Source organism: Pleurodeles waltl, chromosome 7 (assembly GCF_031143425.1).
Source record: "Pleurodeles waltl isolate 20211129_DDA chromosome 7, aPleWal1.hap1.20221129, whole genome shotgun sequence".
NCBI classification, from domain to species: domain Eukaryota; kingdom Metazoa; phylum Chordata; class Amphibia; order Caudata; family Salamandridae; genus Pleurodeles; species Pleurodeles waltl.
The window spans coordinates 5,083,759-5,100,201 of record NC_090446.1 but is presented as its reverse complement, the minus strand read 5'-3'; positions in this window follow the sequence as shown (position 1 = coordinate 5,100,201).

Sequence of the window (16,443 nt, the reverse complement as noted above, 5' to 3'; positions counted from 1 at the left end):
TGGCTTAGACTGGGTCACGCGGGGAGTGAGTGGCGGATCACCCTTCAAGGCTACCCAGTGTCCCAGAAGAGGGGGTCGATGTGCCCTGGTTTTCATTCCTCTCCTCTCCCTCTCTCTCATTTTCTTCTGCAATACCCTGAAGTATCAATACTCCAGTTTCAAAAGCTCAAATAGTCATACATTCCTAGAGATGTGAAGTCCACTGTTTAAAGGTTAACATTTACTATATTATACTGTTTGGAATCTAGCCAGCTGCTGGCTCATGGCGGCTGGTGTCAGGTGAATAGTGGGTCTGGTACAGAGGTTCTCCAAATGGAGCATTTAGTGGCCTTCCACCATGATAAACCAGTTGAAGGGGACGTCATTTTCGAGTAGTTTTGGATGCAGTGAGGGTGTGATTGTCTACCATTTGCCCTAGGGTGTGTTCGAGTGCGGAGCAAAGGAGGCTGAACAAAGAATTCTGAAGCGGTTGGATGATAGATTTGGTGTTTTTTGTAGCAGGGTTGGGAGAGTGGTGAGTGGGGGATGCTCCAAGGATTGAAGGCTACTGTCAGTAGTTTGTAAAGCCCCCAATGTTTGGCCGATAGCCAGTTGTCTTGAGGGTAGTTCTTGGGGGTGGGCGTGGGGGGGGGGGGGGTAGATGCAGTACAATGGTGGCTAACTAGGTGGCTCAGCCTTGATGAATGTGTCACTACAGGAGTGGTTCCTCCGCAGTGTAACTGCTAGGCTTGGACCTAGTAATATTAGGGTGAAAACACTATCCGACAGCTAGAGGTAAGACTTACTGTACACATGAGTACTTAGAACAGACATTAGAAGTACCCTGATTGCCCTGACAAAGGCCCTAGACCCTCCTTTGAGGGATCTTGTTGTGGCCAAAACATGTTGGCAGATTATAAATAGAGAGGATGCACGAAACACAAGCTCATGTTACCAACCTGTTCTGTTTTAATCGTGCCCCATGTACCAATGGAATAAAGGTAGTGCCTGGATTGACACAGAGACTGTTTTATATAAAACTGTCAGGAATCCTCATATGAGCAGAAATTATTCTGTTCTCCTTCCCAATGAGGTGCAGACCACCATGTTGGTATTATGTGAACATGGTGGAGTGGACTGGCCAATAACGAAGCATGACACAAACAAGTGACTGAGGTTTTTCCGTCTAAATGTTTCTTGCTTTTTTGTTTCCAAAAGGTACAGTCGTTTTATTTCAATAAGATGTAGGAATAAATAAGCTACCATAACTTGTGTTTAAGTTTAACTGTGGAGGGTGTACTGTAGAATGGAAACCTATAGCTCTCTTGTTGTGTCAGATATTCTGTCTCGTCACCCCTTCCGCGTATGTAGTACCAGAGTTGGTGCAGTGGGTCCCGGAGATCCGATTAGCTTCTGCAAGACAACCGTTTCTTTTGTGGCAGCCAGTGCCTGGTGCACAATCATAGGGTCCTGCATTAGAACAAGCATTTGCAATGCAATAGGTCCCACATTTGTGAGAGTTAGAGCTAATGGCATTGTAAATGAGGAAGTGGATTTTTTTTGCCACATAAATTGGTGAACCCTGCCTCATACTTTGGTCCTTTCCTGCCACATAGTACCACTGAGCAAGCAGGTCTACAAGATCATGCGTGACAAAAGCGAACTTTTAATGGGAAACAGTAAAACAAGAATTGTGAAGGATGGGGTATCACAGCTCTATACAATGATGATAAAAATGTAAGTGCTTAAGTATGGTTAAAGAAGGTTTTGTAAGCTGTGTGCAAATGGGAAGCACGGTCCTCTTCGTAACTGTGACGTGAGGCAACTAAGAAACAAGGTGAAGTACCTGGTAGTCATGCAAAAAGCTCCAGTACTGCCCACTGCGCTGGGTAAAACTTGAAAGCACCATTAGGACGAAGGTAAAACAAAACACACAATGACAAGTAGCTGGTTGTTATGCAGATGGCTCCAGTACTGCCCACTGCACTGTGTCAAACTTGAAAGCACCATTAGGACGAAGGCAAAACAAAACACACAATGACAAGTAGCTGGTTGTTATGCAGATGGCTCCAGTACTGCCCACTGCACTGTGTCAAACTTGAAAGCACCATTAGGACGAAGGCAAAACAAAACACACAATGACAAGTAGCTGGTTGTTATGCAGATGGCTCCAGTACTGCCCACTGCACTGTGTCAAACTTGAAAGCACCATTAGGACGAAGGCAAAACAAAACACACAATGACAAGTAGCTGGTTGTTATGCAGATGGCTCCAGTACTGCCCACTGCACTGTGTCAAACTTGAAAGCACCATTAGGACGAAGGCAAAACAAAACACACAATGACAAGTAGCTGGCTGTTATGCAGATGGCTCCAGTACTGCCCACTGCGCTGGGTAAAACTTGAAAGCTCCACGAGCACCAGGAGCGCGAAGGAAAACAAAAGAAAGAATGACAAGTAACTGGCAGTTATGCAGGTCGCTGCAATGCTGCCTGGCGGGAACTCGATCGGCAGTACTGGAGCCATGTGCAGAACTACCAGTTACTTGTTTCTTTTTTTTTTTAGTTGCGCTCATGGCACTTTACATTTTTTTTACAGCGGGAACTCGATTGGAGTATTGGGACGATTTGTATAAACTGCTCCAAAGCTGCAGATCCAGTTCCCACTGAATGAAAAATAAAAGCGCCATGAGGGCGGCTACAAAACAAAGGAAAGAATGAGAAGAGAGGTTAGGACTAGTCTATGGGCAGTGTGTGTAAATGGCGGGCCGTGGGCACGCTATGTGGCACGCTATGTGGCACGCTAAGTGGCACGCTATGTGGCACGCTATGTGGCACGCTATGTGGCACGCGGTGGCACGCTATGTGGCACGCTATGTGGCACGCGGTGGCACGCTATGTGGTACGCTATGTGGCACGCTTTGTGGCACGCTATGTGGCACGCTATGTGGCACGCTATGTGGCACGCTATGTGGCACGCGGTGGCACGCGGTGGCACGCTATGTGGCACGCTATGTGGCACGCTATGTGGCACGCGGTGGCACGCTATGTGGCACGCTATGTGGCACGCGGTGGCACGCTATGTGGCACGCTAAGTGGCACGCTATGTGGCACGCTATGTGGCACGCTATGTGGCACGCGGTGGCACGCTATGTGGCACGCTATGTGGCACGCGGTGGCACGCTATGTGGCACGCTATGTGGCACGCGGTGGCACGCTATGTGGCACGCTATGTGGCACGCGGTGGCACGCTATGTGGCACGCTAAGTGGCACGCTATGTGGCACGCTATGTGGCACGCTATGTGGCACGCGGTGGCACGCTATGTGGTACGCTATGTGGCACGCTTTGTGGCACGCTATGTGGCACGCTATGTGGCACGCGGTGGCACGCTATGTGGCACGCTATGTGGCACGCTATGTGGCACGCGGTGGCACGCGGTGGCACGCTATGTGGCACGCTATGTGGCACGCTATGTGGCACGCGGTGGCACGCTATGTGGCACGCTATGTGGCACGCGGTGGCACGCTATGTGGCACGCTAAGTGGCACGCTATGTGGCACGCTATGTGGCACGCTAAGTGGCACGCTATGTGGCACGCTATGTGGCACGCTATGTGGCACGCGGTGGCACGCTATGTGGCACGCTATGTGGTTATTCCGCATTGGTATTCGAGGAGCTTAGCAGAGCTGAAACAAGTGTTACTGCGGTCTCCTCTGGTGCTCGCACAACCCCTCAGATCTCCGCCAAACTCAAACACATGAAACCGAGGTTCTCCCGCTGAGTAAGAAAAATACCCTCTAGGGCAGATATATTTCAACATACAGAACTCAAACTAGATTTGGTGAGGTGTCTTATGCAAACCTACACAGAAGAAGTTTGCTGCAAAACGATTTGATCCACAGGTCCTGCTTCTTAGAAGTTATCAAGTCCCCTTTGTGGCCAGGAATCTACAAGTGCGGCACATGCCGGGAAAGAGACGAGCAGCGTGTAAACACCACCCCTGGACCATACAGGGCCCTGCATCTCATTTTAGCTCCAGTGAATCTTTTTACTGCTCATGTCCACGCAGAAGTACATCCTGAGTCATAAACCCATGGTATTACTGCAGTGCAATTCATGGTTTACTGTTTGAATAACAGGTCACACGAGAGCCACTGGTATCTTATAACAAGGCACACACCTCATGTATTGCCCTCAGACACATCAGCAATGATGGAAGTTTGGCACGTAGAACAGCCAGGCATTCTGAATATGCGTGGAAACACGCAACACTGACATATTTTCCTTCTTTCGCGCCTGCTCATGCGCAGGTAAGTAGTATGTCTGAGGGTTTTATAATTTATGAAGGTTGTTAATGCTGCATTATGGGCAGTAAGATGCAAGTCATTTTATAAAAGCTGACCCCCTAAGCTGGCAGTGTTAGATACGAAGAAAGAAGCCGTCTCTGGTTTCTTTTAAGGGGAGATTTTCTGAAAGGCGTGTCTAGCTATGTGGGCCCCTGAAATTCAATCCAAACGTTGGAGAATGACATTAAAACGTTTTGGGGGAAAACGTACTTGCTTAGGCTGGGAGAATACAGGGTGAGTTCGCCAGTCGAGATCAAGGCATCCCCCAGGCATGATTAGCCAGGGAATGTAGACCATCAAGAGGGCTGGAGACTTCTTCAGGCTCCAACCCTCAATGTCAGAGATTCCGGACTAGAAATACCCGAGAGGACCAGTGGCAGGAGCAGTATCAGGCACGTTGAGACTGACTGAGGCCCTTTATCATTTCGAACAGGGTGGCAGGACCCTTCGGTTCTGGACACGGTGAGAGATACTGGCACGGAGATCTTCAAATGAGATGCTTTTCTTCAGGTTTGGAACAGGGGACCTCTTTATGCCTTTCACCCATTCGCGATGACTCAGAGGGTGATGATGAAGGTGAGGAGCGAACGGGCGATCATCTTACTAGTAACATCAGGATAACTCAGTGGTGTTACCATGTTATCCAGGGTTACTAAGGAATTTAGAAGGAGAGTTTCTCGAGCTGGTGTTAAGCAGTGACCTGCGGTTGATGGCATGGGTGATCCAGGGGAGTCTGGAAGACGCCAGGATTATTGTCGGGTGTTTTGGATTTCATCAGGGGCTTGGGCACTAGGAACAGCAAAGGCATACTGTTTAACCTGGAGGTGTTGGTTTCATTGGTGTTCAAAAGGGGTTCGGATTCAGTTTCAGCATCTTTAGTTCTTGTTCTGGTCACAAACACTTTGAAGAGATTTGTTCTGGATCATAAGTAAATCTGTACCGGTCAGCTATTTCGACTTGACATATTTTAACGACAGACTGTCAGCTGGACAAAATGCTTAGGTTAAGAGATTTATAGCAAGAGTAGGTCGAGAGGCCCCTCCTGCGGCTCGGATCCAGTCATCATGAACTGACTAACTGCAGGAGTCGGGGCAGAATGGGATTTTAGATTCGGACGCGCTCTCTTTAGCCCAATGCCTTGTTTTTTTCAGTTTTTAAACACAAATGAGGCAGACAGGAATACATAATGTTGTGCCTGTATTGATGTATAAAAATCAGTAAAAACAAAAACAATTGGAGCTGTAATTATAAGATATATATGTTCTTCACCGACACAACCAAAGCATGCATTTTCTTCTGGAAACATTGCTCATGCCCAGAAACACCTAGTCAGTGGAATATCCTAGGGTCTTATGGCGATACGAGGCATTCGTCGACGACAGGAGACCGAACGGAGTATCGACACAAGTGGTTCATGGACGCGGAGGCCACTGCATCCGGAGCCTTGTGAGGGGAGGACCGAGTACAGCGTACGGTCTGGGTAGAAGGTGCTATGTAGCGATGTTAGCTACAGCGATCGAGTGGCTGCTGTTGTGTATCTGAAACCTTTGACCACCGCTTGCACGTTAGCCGAGGCCACCTTGTATTTTGGGACCCGAAGCTGCACTTTTCACAAGGATGAGTTGGTTATTGCTCTTCCAGGGCGAGAGTTGGCTAAAGCTCAGGGCTCCACCCAGTCAGCTGCTGACTCAGCCACGTTTCACACAATGTGGTGACGCTGTCTCTCATTAGTACCACTTAAGATAACCTGGTTGTAAGCGGTGCTGCGTGTTACACCTTTGTGTGCTGTTCTGCACAGATTCCACGTCCACGGCGTGCAGTCCCTGCTCGGCCGAGTCATTCTACTCAACTCCTGACATCTCCCGCTGTAGAGTAAAATGTGCAGCGGTATCTCGCTTTGGTGAGCACTGAATCTGTTTCCAGGATGATCCTTTCAGGAGAGGGAAGTAGTTCACTGGCCTTGCGTGAGCAGTGTAGGAATGTTGCATCAATGCACAATGGTAGGGATTCACGAGATGTATCTCATAATATGAACATACATGATTAATCTGTTGCACCAGGAGATCATGCAGACGTGTCAAACGTGAGCACACTGAAAGCAAGGAAATGTCACACAGAAGAGGAGTGAACACCTGCAAGCTGAGAGACACGGAGGCTAATATTATCCCTCCTGTCGGTTTTCTCATCACATTTAAAAGAAGAGCATCAAGAATCTGAAGTTTTTCAATCAGAAGATGGGACAAGATTGTGTTGAGCTGGATTAGATGTTTAATCAAAGGTGAAAAATGGAAGATGGCTGTGGGTTCTCTGTTCGTATACAAGTTCCAGGACGCTTGCTGGTCTATAGGCTGAAGTTCTATCCTTGATGCTGTTGTGTATGAAGGTGATCCAGGAGGTCTGCATAGTGGCCTCCGCCTCTTAATAAAAGCAGGATAGGTAGTCGCTATTCCTACTTCCGTACATCGAGCCCTTTATCCCGAACACATAGTCAGAGGCCATCTGTACAGTAGTCAACAGACGCAGCCCATTGAGGTATCACTGGCAGCGGCAATGGAAAAGAAGAGCATTGGTTAACACAAGAGGAGGGCAAGGGGGATATAGGACACCGACAGCCCTTCAGCGACAGATGCACCAACCTATGTCCCTGGATGCCACGGAGATGACAGTATTATTATACCAAGGAGCGCCTACTCACGCAAGACGCAGTCTCTTCTCTCAGGGTCCAGACGGTCCGGGCAATACGAATCCCCTTCGGTTTTAATGCAGACAATTGGTTTGAAGTCTGTGTGTCCTGTTGTGAAGAGAAACAAACACAAATAAGAACATCCGGCTGGGGCATTTATTCACTAATGAGGCTGCTTGACACAGAAGGAAAGGAGAAGAAGCAAAGAATTGCACTTCGTTAGCTGGCACTCTCAGCGGTTATTTGTATTGTTATTTTTACGCTCTACATGACACTATTGAAGTTCTCCATCTACAACAATCTGGAGCAGACACAGTAAGGCTCTCTCCTGGAGAGCTGGTGGAAGCAGCTTCTCACTCCACTCCATCAACGTGGACAACCTAGAGGTCCACGGGGTCAAGGGCAGCAGGGACGCAGTAGGGCATGGGCAAGGTGGGCAAGTGTCCGGGGCCCCCGTCTTCCAAGGGTCCCACTGAGAAGGGGAACTTTCTATTTCACCTCTCTCTATTCGGTTTCTCTATCTTAATCTCTCCCCCCTCTCTCCTTACTTTACTACTATAACTCTCTATATTCTCCACCATATTGAGGATATTTTTAACTGCTTTTGTGTGATCCTGTTTCTGAAAGTCTAACATATAAGTAATTAGTGACTGGTACCATGAGAGCTTCAAATAGTAGGAAATAGGTAATAAAATTTAAAGTTGATCTGAACAGGGGCCCCCACAATATGTCTTACTTGGGCCCCCAAAAGCCCTTAAGAGGACACTGAAAGGTTGCAGACAGGGCCGCTTAACCAAGAGGTAGCCCAACCCATCGTCCACAAGCCTCATCGTATCACTCCAAACCCCAATTAGTGCCACCTGGGCATCAACTGAGAGAGTCAAGGGAACCCAGATGGTCTTGGAGTTGAGAACCCACCATTTTCTTCATCAGCTTGCAAAGTTATGTACAAGAAAGATTTGAAGAAGCTAGTGGAGTCCAAGTTTTGGTTCTTAAATTATGGGACACCAAGCGAAGGAGTCCAGCTACAGGAAGTTAAAGTGGAAGGTAAGCGAGCCCAGACTGCTGCCCGAACTCATTGCATCGCCCACAGCAGTTTGAATTTCTAACTTCACACCTCGCCTGAGATAGAGGTGGGAACTGAAAGCCAGGAGGAGCGTGGGGATAGCAGTCTTCTAGGAGTCCTGATCTTTCAGAGTCATTTCCTGGGCACAAGGACTCCTCCTCGAGGAAGGTAAAGGGTTGGGAAGCAGAACCCTGCAACAGAACATGCCATAGATGGAAATCAGTTTGGGAGCAGACAGGATGGTCTATAGGCGCAGATGCCGGTCAGACTGTGACGCAAGTGTGACAAAGGGGTCCGTCTGTACTCCGAAGACCATGAGTCTTACCTAAGGTGGGGCAGGAGCTTCTTTCTCCCCTTTCAGCATCATCGTTGTCCATTAGACCAGACTGCAGTTCTTCCTTTCTGACACCATCTCCTGAATTAAGGATGAGGTCTCCTGGTAGGAAAACAGAGGCGGATACTTTCAAACTGTAAGCAGTGGTGGGGCTGAAAACAAGCATGTGACCACAGATGCGTGAGTGAGTATGCAAAGACACGTTTCACCGGTATTTGTATCGGACTGTTCTGGGTTGCAACAAGGGCATCTTTCCAAGCGTAGAGGACATGCACACAGGTTTTTTTAAAGACAAGCACAAGAAGAGCTTATGAAGCTTTTTCAGAATGATTCTAGTCTACCTCTGTGGTTATATTTTGTATTTTTTAACTACCCGGGCAGCTTTAACTTCTTCTATGACCTTTTCCAATTCACTAGGCCTAGCTACAAAGATACTAACTCTTGGGGCAGGCTGAGAGCACACATCAGAGCAGTGCAACGTCTTTCAAGATATATTCTTATTCTGAAACAGCCTTGAGCAGCTGGAACGCCATGGTGTCTGTATAGGAACAGCCTTCAGAAACGGATGGGCGGGAGGTCCCTTCTGTGAGAGCACCAAGTCATCGACTACCAGAAGGGCAAGCGTGCCCAATTGCTATACAGTCAGAAAGAAAGAGGCCTGAAGATAACAGTGACGAGGACTTAACAACTGCTCAGTAGTACATGGGACAGATATTAAGTTTGTAAGTATGAGCAGGCAGGAGGCATCCTTTATGTGTGCGAAACGAGGCATATGCAAAGAGGGTCACTTTAAAAGACTGTGGGAAAGATATTTATGCAGTATGCTATTTGATTTGCAGATCACAATACAAGGTGGTTTGGGGAGATAGAGGGGCATATTTATACTTTCTTTGCGCTGAATTAGTGTCATTTGTTTTACGCAAATTCAGCACTAACTTAACTCCATATTTATATTTTGACGCTAGACACGTTTAGCTTCAAAATATTGGAGTTAAAGTCATTTTTGGGATGCGTGAAACCACCTTGCGTCAATGAGATGCAAGGTAGATGTTCTGGGGTGGGGGGGAGGGGTTGGGGAAACTCAGGCCTGTTTAGCTCCACTATTTAACACCTGGGTCAGGGCAGTCATTATGGGACCCGTGGACCCATTTCCATGGTCCAATACCTTGGAAAGAGCTCACAGATGCCCACCCTAAGCCCCAGAAACAACCCCAGAGGGACACCAGAGGATGGGGGCGACCCCATCCCAAGTAAGTAGAGGTAAGTACTTAAACAAAATTAGAGTGCCATTGGGGACCCTGAAATGGGCCCCCCTACATGGCACTGGGTGCAATAACCATGCCCAGGGGACCCTTGTCCTATGTGCTGGCCATTGGGGTGGTGGGCATGACTCCTGTCTTTTGTAAGACAGAAGTCATGTGGAATGGATGGTTTTGCGTCAAAAAATGATGCTAGGCTGATTAGAGGCATTTTTTTTTGCCTCTAGCCAGCCTAGCGTAATTTTTTGGTGCAAAAACCCCTTCCCCTATACTGCCTCCCCCACCCGGTTAATGTCATTTCCCCCGGACACTAGCCCACACTTTGCACCGGCTTGCGGGATTCCATTAATATGGCGCCCCTGGCGCTCTGGAATGACGCATGCCGGCGCTATAGTTTATGATGCAAAACTTCATTTGTGCAGTTTTGCGTCAAAAAGTATAAATATGGGCCATAGTATTTTATTATATCTCTTTCTGCACATCTGATTAGTTTATTTTGGATCCTTTTTTTTCTCCATATTTGGGATTCTAGATAAAAACATACAAAACTAAAAATGTAAATATAACATTATGAATGTGTACATTTAATACGGAAAATGCACATGCGTTTCAAGCATGTACATACATGATAGTAAATATGTAAATGAACTTATTACTCAAAATATTGATGTAAATATGTAAGAAAAAAAAAGAGAAAAGGGATGTAGGAGCTGAGGGTGGGTGTTGGTAATTAGAAAATTCCTTAATGTCGTAAGCCGTTTCCCTCCTTCCCCTGCAAAAGCTATCTGTCCAGACCACAGTAAATCACAATTGGCCCTAAGAGGTCTTTGCACGAGAGCGGACACCGTCTTCCTAGCCACCCAGAAGGGATGAGAGGTTTTTGGGACGAGTGTTTGTAATGCTCGACTTCAGCACAAATGATTTTTCAGAATCCAGGAAGACCCATCATTCTTAGCCAGGGGGCTTCTGGTAGATGAGGGCCCCTTTACTGGACATCTCTCTGGGGATGCCTGGTTACTTCAGATTCCTGAGACCATCTGAAGTCCAGTGGGAAAAAAAACAAGCATTTGCAATGCAATGGGTCTCACGTTTGCTTGAGTTATAGCTATTAGCATTGTAAATTCCTAAACCGATTTTCTTGCTATATCAACTGAAAATGAAAAGTATAACAGTTCACATAGGCGAGCCGATTCAAAGCGCCACGGCCGCCATGATCGCAAAGGAGACACACAAAAGGAAAAAGAAGTTCGCTCTCAGTCAAACGATTGGCAAATGTGCAATTATTTATGTAACAGGGTCGGTGTCCAAGGCGGTAACAAATGCGCCCCAAGGAGGGGCAAGGCACTTAAATCATATGTTTAAACACATGCAGTGAATGTTTGATCTGTCACATTTCACTGCTGTGGTTCACCACAACAGAGATTTGCACGTCTCGTTCTGCCTCTTCGGGAATGTTTCTACTGCATATTTCAGGAGCAATACAGAGTTTGAGGAGTGGGCTCTGAAGTTTCTCTCTTCCATACACTACTCTAATATACACATGTCAGGGTAACTTTTGGAATTCGTGCGAGTTAGAAGAAACTCCGGTATAGCTTTCCCAAGCATGTGTTTTTTTCATAATGGAGGACTCTTTCATTTAATTAGTTTGCAGCCTGAAGCTAAAAATGTCACAGTGCAGGCATCTGCCAACCTGGAATAACATCTAAACAAACATATTTGCCCCTCATTTCAACAAAGCTCTAATGAAGTTAGCAGAGCAGGCGGAGAAGATTTATGGCCCTGTGTGCAATGTTGGGAGTGCTGGCAGGGAGTGGCCCTGGAGAGAGAGACTCTCTGTGATGCAATGTGAGGGCATATTGTGGTTTTCATGAGACATGAGCTAAATGACCGGGTGTTTGTTTAGTAAAATAAGCTTATTTTAGGACTCAGAGGTAAACAAGGGCAGCACTGGAATAAAGCCAAAACAAATGTCAGCGACATGCGAGGAGGTGGGAGGAACAGAATGCTGCAATAAAACGCAGGCAGCTACCAGCCTAAAACACCCACAGTAAAAGAAGAGCACCAAAGAAATGTCAAATATAGTCCGTCACAGCAACAGATAAAGAGACCAAAGTGGAACAGTAAGTAGTTGGTCACTGCTCTTAAGCAGAAAAAGGAGGGAGAAAAAGGCAGAACTGACCACTAGCGAGCAAGAATTTTTAAAGGACACTGCAACCAACAAATTAAATTACTTTACATCCACAGTATAATTATACACCAGGTCAAACACTAATGCTCAATCTAAAAATCCACCCACCTTTCTACTACAGTTCTGTGTGGAAGCTGTTGTGCCTGAAGAGCCAGATTCAGCTTTTCAGCACATAGACCCTCATTTCGACCTCGGCGGTCTTTTTTAAAGACCGCGGAGGTACCGCCATGCTGAAGACCGCCAGTGCAGGTGGTTTTCCGCGCAGCGTATTATGACTGCTGGCAAGCCTCCGTCCTTTTTCGGACGGGGAGCCGCCAGCAGCCATACTGGCGGTCGGGAGGAAGTGGAGGCTGCTCCACCTCCACCGCCTCGTCATCAGAACACCGTCCACCAAATCACATCCCATGATTCGGTGTGGCGGTGTTCTGGTGACGGGGAGCTGGCGGAGGAGCAGCCCCCATTGATCCCGTCCCCTCCCGGAGGATCAACGGACAAGGTAAGTTGATCGTCTGTTAGGGGAGGAGGGTGAGGGGGTGTTGTGTGTTGTGTGCGTGCATGGGGGTGTGCGTGTGAGTATGTAGAGGAGGTGTGTGAGTGCGTGTATGCATGCAGGGGTTGTTGGGTGTATGGGAAATGTGTGCTGGTCGGTCTGTGTGCATGTCTGTTTGTATATGTGCGGGTATGTGTTGTTGTAGTGTATGTGTGCGTGTAGGGGGTGTGTATGTGCATGTTGGGGGTGGGGAGGGGGGTCCTGCCACCTTTGGGGGTGGCAGGGAGCTGGGGGGAGGACTCAGTGGTGGGGGAGACCCCTATCAATGCCAGGGAAGGAATTGCCTACTGCCATGGATTTCGTGGCTGTTCCAATCCACCCGCAATCCATGGCGGTATGCAGGGTCCTGATACCACCGGCGGACTGGTGACCGCTGCCGGGCTGGAGACCAAAGTCTCCAGCCCAGCGGTCGGAGTGGAGAAGTGTCGGATGACCATGGCGATAACCACCATGGTCATAATTCCATTTTTTTTTTCGCCGGCCTGTTAGCGGTTTTACCGCCACTTCTCCCCTGTCCACCAGGGTCGTAATGAGGGCCATAATATGTTTGGTTCCAATAGATGGCTGTACTAGTTTCTCTAATACAGTCATAAAAGCACACCACTGTCCAGTCTCTCCATACTTCACCCATAATCTACAGCACTAGGAAATCGCAAACAGAGGTAGTACAAGCTACACAAGAACAAATTCTTATTATTTACCAGAATTCCTTTTATTACCCATCGTTTCTTCTGTCGCTATCTAACTACCCTTCATAGCCATGCAGGCCGAGCACCACTTTCAAAACTGATACCTCCGGAAGCGAAAATATAAAAACTGAGTGACTTTAGTGAAGTTATTAATCTACCCATTTGCACCTAAATCCTATTGACATCTGACTGAACAAGATTGATAGTCCCTTTTGGAAGGACGCAGAGTTTGGACTCAAAGATGAGGAAATCTCAAAGCGCCGTCCATAAATGCTTTCACTCACGATTTCATTTGGTGTGCTGTCTGATGTGAAAGGATCCACACTGCAAAGAACATTTACAACAACGTGAAGCTTACTTAAGTTAGGCTCAGTTCTGCGTTCTTCTCCTTCTGCACCAGAAGCATCTGTACAAGTGGATTCCATCAACTCTTCCTGTCTCAGCACATTTCCACATTTGAACATGCTGGGTCAATCCCAACGGGCAATGACAGAAGTCCAGATCCATTAGAGTATTCACCAAACCTCCAGCCGACAGATATGGACTATTTTGTTCTGTCTGGCTAACGTCCAGACACAGGGGGGAGTCTAGTAATTATGTGGCATTACAACAGCATTGACGTTTGTGCACTTGTGTGATTCTATATATTTATGTTCATTTGTAAACTGACTTTGTGAACCTGACATATTCTGCTGTTTTTAAAAACATTTAACACTGTGCTTATGTGATTCCATACTTCAGTGATATGAGTTCCATTCTCCTATGTGTACCCCACATACTGCAAATGTGTGTTTCATGCAGTAAAATTTCTGGCAGAGAACACTAACTATTGGTTTAAAACTCTCAGACTTGTGCACAACTCGAATCTGGGAATGGCTGAATTCAGGCTCTGTGCACAATATGTAACAAATAGACTAAGGGGGTCATTATGGTCACAGTGGCGGTCGGACTGCCGCAATCGTGGCGGTTCGACCTCCACATTATGACTGTGGCGGAGCCGCCACGGTCCAACTGCTGACACTGCCATGCTGCCGCCAGCCTGCAGATCCCGGCGGTTGTAATCCGCCAGGGCAGCGCTGCAAGCAGTGCTGCCCTGGAGATTACGAGTCCCTGTCTGCCAGCCTGTCCATGGGGTTTACACTGCCATGGAAAGGTTGGCACTTGGCATAGGCAGTGCAGGGGTCCCCATGCACAGCCACGTTGCGCATGCCACTGCCCGAATTATGGGCAGTGGAATGCGCAACAGGTGCTTCCGCAACACCACATTGCCGTCGGCTCCATTAGGAGCCAGCTGCAATGTTAAGGCCCTGTTCCCTGCTGGGCCGGCAGGCGGAAACACTGTTTTCGCCCGTTGGCTCACCGGGGAACTCAAATTAGGGCCAGGAGGATTCAGGCCGCCTGTGTGGCCTGATGGTGGAATGACACTGGTGGGTGGCCTCCACCGCCTGCCAATGTCATGAGGGCCTAAGTCTCAGTGGATGGCAATGCATAGGAGGATGTGTTAGACTTTGGAACATTTGGAAACATATGGGTGCAAGGGCACAGACTCACTCAAGCTCTGGTCTCCGTCTTGAAGACATGAAGAACAACTTAGTTCACATGATGTTCCCTGGGTGTTTATTAAGATCTCTCTGTGGATCACTGTTCCCGAGTATCTAGTGCTTCGTCTTTAACTAGGTAAGCCCTGTAGCACTCTTCCTATTTCAGAGCTCAGCAGGTTTAATCTTGTGCCTGAAACACTTAATGTGAAATATCTCATGGGCCAAGCAAACTAGCGAGTCCTCGAGGGTACACATTCATGGGGTGCAGTAGGAAGGGAAATTTCTTGATGTTCTCAGACAAACTGTGTGATCCTAGTTTCTTTTCTCCAAACTCAAAGCACATGCACTTCTATTCTTTAATTGCCGGGGGGGCTACTGAGCTCCCCGCTGGTCTATGTTCAGTGGGGCGCAGATTACCCTGTGTCTATGATACATCTGTAATCACCAGAGAGAACCAGGTTCCAGCTGGCCCTCTGACAGCAGCACACAGAGCAACAGCACGCTTGAAGAACTGGCTGGTACCCAATCTATACATTCAAAACAACACGCACTGTGGACGATCACCCAAACCTTCTCTCTTAGGCACCAATGCATCCCTCCTCCGTTTACTACTCACGTGAAGGAGGATTAATACTGCCCTTTATTTCTAAGTGATGAATGTCCACAGCGCACAGATCATCCTTTTGTTGTGGTCTTAAAGAAAAGACAGAAGCGGCAATCAGAGGACCTGTTACAAACAGAAAAATGTGATTTTATTGCAAGTTCTAGTAAAACGACAAAACGAAGCAATAACAATTGAATTGAAAAATGAGAAAACAAACTTTGCCAAAGCTCTGGTGCCATTACTAAAACACCAAGGTGGGGTGGTGCGCAATAAATATTGTGGTTTCAAGTGCCGGCCTCTGGGTTATGTACTGTGCTGCCTTTCAAGAACTGACATTCAATCTATTTCACTCCTTGATGTGGTTCCCATACACTAATGCTCCATCAGCAACGTTCCCTTGCTCAAGGGACATTTTTTACTGGTAGGAGGCGGGAGCACCCCCGTTCCCTAAGAAACAGAAGAAGCAAAGGACAGGAGCGGATAGGAAAGGACAGCGCATGTCGGGGTAACCGCCTAACATCAGCCTGAATTCCAGCATTAAAACACTCACCATCAAGGAGGAGGTTTTTTCTTAAGTTGTACGTACACATGTATGTGGTATTTATAGAACGTGAGCATTGTACATGTACATGGTCAAAGACACAGATGTAGAAAATGAGTGATGGTAGAAGAAGCTGGGTTCTGCGAGAGGTGGTAGGCTGTTACTTCGTCATGATCCAGTGAGTGTGATCATTATTTCGGTCCTTGCTGAGGCATGTGGTGTGTGTTGGATGTTCTTAAGGGTGAGTCAGTGTGGTGTCTGGGGAAAAACGTTGCCCGAACTTTGCCATTCTGCCCCCACTCCTGTTGTTTCCTCAGAATTGCATTTACGTGCCATGATGACTGAATCCGAGCCACAGAAGGGGCCTCTAAACCTACTCTTGTTATAAATCTCTTAACCTAAGCATTTTGCCCAACGGACAATCCGTCCCTAAAAACATGTCCAGTCGAATGAAGCAAAGACACAGGTTGTAACCTCACCCAAAGAGTTGAAGGCTTGCTGGATTTCCTTCATCACATTCTTGTAAAGTTCTTTCTGCCAGTTGTGTAAGAGCGTCCACTCCTCTTCAGAGAAATAGGCAGCCACATCACAGAACGTAAGAGGGGCCTGAAACAGCAAAGATGGTACCAAGGATTTTAAAATGCTGTCAGGGAACAGAGAAAG